Genomic DNA, 6,303 nt, shown 5'->3' with positions numbered 1-6,303 from the left:
GGCATTCATTAATGGGATGTGTATCTGCTCTGTTTGGACTCAGATTTGATGAAGAGGCTCTTCTCATGCAGAGTGCTTGCCCTTTAACCGCCAGAGGTCAACAAACTGCAGTGATTACTCTCTGCTCAGGTCGCAATTGGGGAGATTGGCCTCAGAGCGTGGCAGCTACCTACTAGGCTAGGCATTAGTGTGTTACTGTTAATACATGATCTGTTCTGCACGTTACTCCTCAGCGTGTAATGCACTATCAAACTGGCTCTATACCACAAATTCACATCTATACATTAAACCACAGAAAAAAAGTAATGTATTTCCTCCTTCCTCTATTTTGTTGGAAAAAGAATGCAGGGACAGTACAGACACAGCCCTCCTGTCCCTCCCCCACACACACGGACAGAGAGAGCAGGAGCCTCTGGTTGAGTCTAATAGAAAACTCAATCTGCTTTCCCTTCCTGAGAGGCAGAGTGATTCTGGTTCTTGAAAAGATTAATAGCCCTCAAGAAGAAATGAATCAGGTGATCTCCAGGGCTTGACTCCTCCAATGGGTGTGCAAATGGAATTTCTTTTGTGCTGCTCTCTCTGCTTTCTCTATGTCACCCGGCCACGCTACCCCTTTGTAGCCGTTGTGTATCGTGTTTCTCAGACGGGGTGGGAGCACAGGACCAGCTCCAGTGGATCTGAAGAGAACCAGGTGGCCAATCAACTGTGTGTGTGTGTGTGTGTGGCTTGCTTCCATCTGCGTGCATGTAACTGGTGTGTGTAGCCTACAGATGTCTGTGTGACTGCCTGGCTATGTGTGTGTGTCTGTGTGTTGATGGGGTTGATGTCCACTCCTCCCCAGTGGCACTACCTCGCTGATTCACTCTTAATTGGTGTGAGCAGTGTCCGTTAAATCACTCCCTATACTCTCTGCGGACATGTGCCATCGCACTGCTTAATACAGCAAATTACTGCTGCTAGCCAAGGCCGTCACTGCAGTGATGCTGCTATGTGTATCAACACTGTCCCATCATTACCTCCTCCTCTTGTTAAACACTGTCAGGTTGCGTTGACCCCACCATTACAAAGTAGGAGAGTTTTTCAGGCAGTCATGCAGAGGAAGAGCTAGACTCCCTCTCACTCTGACCTGCTGCCACACACATTAAGCTCTTGATGGGTTTACAGCAAGGACTCCCACATGCCTCTGTATAGACTAACATAATGAGTCTAAGGTGTGGTGGCGTTCCTCTTGGGTGGCTCAGGAGGTAGAGCGGGTCGTCCAATGATCGTAGGGTCGGCGGTTCGAATCCCGGCTCCTCCTGTCCACATATCTGTCCTTGGGTAAGACACTGAACCCCAAATTGCTCCCAATGAGCAGGCTAGCACCTTGCATGGCAGCTGCCGCCATTGGTGTGTGAATGTGTGGGTGAATGAGAGGCCATTGTAAAGCTGTGCTTTGGATAAAAGTGCCATATAAGTGCAGTCCACTTACCATATTAAATGCTTCTATTTGTGGTGTCATGTTTCTCAACATGGACGTGTTTTAATGCGGAACTTCATGATTACAGCAGTGTTCTGAATGGTGCCCTATTGAATGAATACACTGCAGCCCTTGTCCCACATCTTTTTGCTGCCTCCCATCCCAGTCAGTCCAAAGTGAGGTGGAAGTCCCCGAGCTCTCTAAAAAAAAAAACACACACACATTCCAGTGTTTGTTTTGTAGTTAAAACAGCTGTCAAACACTTAATATTCTAGCATGAGACTGTGCTGCTCGGGGGAGTGTGGAAGTGCTGAGGGAGTTGGGAACAACACGCCAAAGCTGCCATGTTCCCTCGCTGGGCTGCGCTCCTCCCCTCCTCTCCGTGTCTTCTCCTCTCGTCTGGTTTCCTTGAACTGAAAGGCTCTTTCGAGTCCTGACATGAACCAGCGCCGGATGGAAATCTAAATAAACCAGGGACAGCTCGTAACATCAATGGGCTCGTCATGCATCACTGCGTTTCGAGCCACGCCGGATTCAGTCATCATAAATGTGCTAGTAGCCTACATTTTCCACACATTCTTCTTCAAAGCCGCGCAGTGCGGCGCTGCAGCGGGGAGCGAGCGCGGCTCTCATGCGGCATGGGCTGTGTTTGTTCTGTGGTATGGCCAGAGGAAGACCACCTCTGACCTCTCTCTGGGACCGTGTGCTCCACCTCCGCTCGGCACAAACCGGCTCCACGCCTCGCGGACGCTAGCGCGTAGCTAACAGGCTGGGAACAAAGGCTATGCGCACACACCCCCTGCATGCTCTGTGGACTAGCTCCCCTGACACTCCGAGCTGAGCGATCTGCGCTGATAAAAGACTGCTGCCGCACACGCACGCACGCACACACACAGGGTTCCTACCGACTTAAAGCTTTAAGCAAACAGATCCATTGGCTTTCCACTCTGATTAAAGTCTATACACTGTCCTCCTGGGTAGGCCTACGGTCTCTCTATCCCTCCCAGTCTTCCTGCTCTCCCTCTCTCTCTCTCTCTCCTCTCTCTCGTTCTGTCAGTCGTTCTCTCTGTGCCGGGCCAGGGGTCTGTCACACACGCCTGCAGCGTTCTGCCGCCTCTCAGTTTCACCACTGCGCGCATCACAAGAGTCGCCTCGACTTGCCCGCCACCCGTGCCCCCCCTCCATCCCCCCAGGACACCATGTATGAAAGCAGATCCCCTTACGCGTCGCCACGCCGAGCCTGTCGTCCTGTCACGGCAGCCGCGCTCTGTGATTCAATCGCTGCTCTCAGCACTGAGGTGTAGATTACATCTACACAGCACAGGCCGTGCCTCGCAGCCGACACGCAGCATCGGGGGCCGGGGGGCTGAAATCAGCAGATCCCCTTCAGCGTGGCACGTAATTAGGAAGTGTCACATGGCTGTCTGAGCCTCACAGTCACTCTTTGTTTCTTTAACGGGGCACCCAGAGAGCTCCCAGTGCTCATCAAAGAATCAAACCTGAGGCGAAATGAGACACGCAAATCAGCGTGTTAACACAGAGACAAGGGTGGGGAGGTGGGCACGCCACCCCCTTTAAGTAGTCGACACGGCGCTGGCCTCTGTCCCACCGTGTGCCCTCTCCTGTCACAATGACTGGCACTTTGAGGAATTTGCCTGACATGACAGCAGAGCATCAGAGCATGTGTGCCCATGTAGCATGCTAAGGCTGTTTGAGACTACATTGTGTCAAGCCCTGGTGAGTGAGTCAGACGAGATAACGAGTACTAATGGATAATAAAACGACCAGCAGGCTATGGGGAATGAGCAGATTGGCCAATACGCTCTTACATAAAAGCTGCTAAGGTTTACTGGATCCATTGCTCTTACAGGGAAGCTATCGCCCTCTGAACCCTCCCGGAGTGGCTGGCAGCGGCTACACTGACCTTTAAATGGGACAAATGCTGCTTCTTGTTGACAACGAAGTGACTTAGACTGCTGCGTTCTGAGTGGGATTTTCTTCGTTTCTGGGGACTGTCTTTCACCTGGGTCGTTGCATGTTAGGTTCTCATCAGGGCAACATTGTGGGTCACTGTTCATACAGTCTGATTCAGCACAGCTGATTGGACGTGAGTGTGTTGTTGGAACAGTAATGCAGTATTGGAGATCCAGTGCAGGGTTGCACAGGTACTGGCATGTGATGACTAAGCAAAGCAGAGCGGTAGGGCTCAGAGGGGGGCTCTGCAGAGGAATTGCACTCTGTGTTGCACTTCCACAAAGCTCCAGCTGGGCCCGGTCGGGCCAGACTAGACCGTCTGAGCTCCGGAGATCTCGGAGGACTTCACGCTAGGGGCCAAAGGGCATATGTTCCATACTAATACATCCCAGTCTCCGAGTCTGTAACCTCATTGTGCACTAATCTCTCAAACACAAAATCAATGAGGCGCCCACCCACTCACCATTCGTCTCCCGAGGTAGACGGTGGACTCCGGGGCCGAGCCGGGGAGAAACCCCAGGCCTGCGCACAGCTGCGCAGCGTTAGCGTGGCTCGCAGATTTATGAGGGTGTCGAAGAACCACTCACACGCCTTCCTCCCGAGCAGCTGGGGTAGCACAGGGACACGCTCGACTGTGGGCGTCCTATAGAAACCTTTAGATACCGTAAAGCCCTCTGAGATGTGCGTCTCACAAGCTTAACATAGAAAACCCTTTTGGACAGTATCCATGCCACCTACACAGTTTGTAGCTGTGGTTTCTCATGTCTGCTGAAAAGATGTTCTTATAGTTACCACATACGGATAGTGTGTGTGTGTGTGTGTGTGTGTGTGTGTGTGTGTGTATTTGTGTGTGTGTGTGTGTGTGTGTGTATGTTCGCTAGTCAGACAACATTCCAGCTCTTGGGTGGCAGGCAGCAGTGAATAGATCCATGAGAAGATGATTGTATATGTCTGTGCTATGCTCTGTGAGAGATGGGAGAGGAGAGAAGTTGATTCCAAAGTCGACGGTTGCGTTCAGAGAAAGCCTCATACTGGCAGCTTGGCAGCTTTACATCCAGCTTGTAAAAGCAAAAATGTGAGTTGCAGACAACTTCGTGACAAGCTCTAATCATATACAGAGCTGATTCTGAAGCACTGTATTGAGAGAAAAATGAGCATAAAGTCTGCCAAACTATGGTAAAGGATGTTATTCTCACAAAAATGTACATGTGAATATAATAATGAACTGCTACTATACCTAGTAAAAGGGATACATCATAAACATTAATCAGTTTCATTATATTATCTCACAATACAGTTCATTAATATTCATAGATGTTCATGCTTGAGGCTGGCTATGTACAGTATGGACAAGTGATGTGTTGCTCCAAGCATAGTGTTTGTTGCACAGGGAGCATGGGACCTCCACATGGGACTTCCTTCCAGCAGTTACATGGATCAATGCATTACACATGACCTGCCCCAGGCGCATGTTTTACTGTGCAAACACTTGCTCCAGTGGACACGCTGAGCCTGCCACCACCACACTGTGCCACTCCCTGTGCCAGCGGGCCGTGTAAAAGCTCCTGGCTCTGTGGTCAAAGCATTTGTGTATTTGTGCTGAAATGACATCCGTTGTGACTTCACATTGTAATTTTTTTTTGTACTTTTTTTCTCATGGGATCAAAAGTGGAGTATCAAGTACTCTCAGAGAGACCTATGTGTGTGGGCACTAGGCGGACATAATCCGCCTTATGCTAATGCTGTAAATCCAGCATGCCACTGTGTGTGTGGTTTTGTGTATTATTACCCCTCATGTGTAATTGGTTTCCCAGTAGCTGTGTTTATCTAAGCCTAAACCTCCGAATCCAAATTTCCACAATCAATGGAAATCACAAGGGCAAACGCTCACCCGTGGCGAGGAAGTGCAGGGGTATTAACAATAATTGTGCTACAGTATGTCAATGAGAAATTAATGTGTGGCTGTTTTCACAGTGAGCACATCAGACCTTTGGTAATGACGCCACTCAAAAAACTTTATGGAAAGGTTCAAATCAAAGCAATATGGACACTGCGTGTTCCACATAATTCCTCTTGGTGTTGTAAGCATGCAGATTCTATTTGCGAGCAATCATCTAGGCATACAATTGTTGTTTGTTTTTCCTACAAGCATAGGACACTAGGCTTCTTCCTCTGCTGCACACCACACCACTGCAGAGGACATTCGGATCCTGTCTGCTGCTTCTGTGATGAATCACTCTTGAGATTTTTGCCAAGAAACTCACTCTTGAGATTTTTGCCTGAAATAGATCCTTACGCTCTATCCATCCGTAAGTACTTAGCACTGTTGCCTCACAACAAGAAGGTCTTGGGTTTGTTTCCCCGCCAAGGACGCTGTTAGCATCCCCAGGGTTGTAAGTTTCCCAGGTATCTCCTCGGCCTTTCTGTGTGGAGTTTGCATGTTCTCCCCATGTTCACAACAGTTGGGACCCATGTGGGGGGGGGGGAGGGGGAGGGGGGAACATGCAGAAGAACAGATTGCTGACCCTGTCCGTCCCTGACGACAACGGATGGGAGCGCTTGGATTGGTCCCCGGGCGCGGCTCATGCAAGCTCCTACAGTCTGCTCCCGGCTCGCCTTGGGGGAAGGACAGCAGGATGGGTTAAGAGCAGAAGAAGCATTTTAATTGGCAACCCTGATGCATCTTCTTCTTCTTCCCTTCTTTCCCCACTTCCTATCTCTCACTGTTGTTCTTAATCCCTCGCTTCCCGTCTCTTTTTACCTCTAACTCCATCTACGCCGTGCTGTTCTCCTATGTCCTGCTGACTCACCCTCTCTATCTTTCTTCTCTCCTTTCCTTGTTACTCTCTGCCTCTACATCGTACACTGAT

The sequence above is a fragment of the Borostomias antarcticus genome (assembly GCF_949987555.1).
Source record: "Borostomias antarcticus genome assembly, chromosome: 7".
In the NCBI taxonomy this organism is placed as follows: Eukaryota; Metazoa; Chordata; class Actinopteri; order Stomiiformes; family Stomiidae; genus Borostomias; species Borostomias antarcticus.
The sequence above is the reverse complement of the archived record's forward strand: the minus strand, read 5'-3'. Positions refer to the sequence as shown.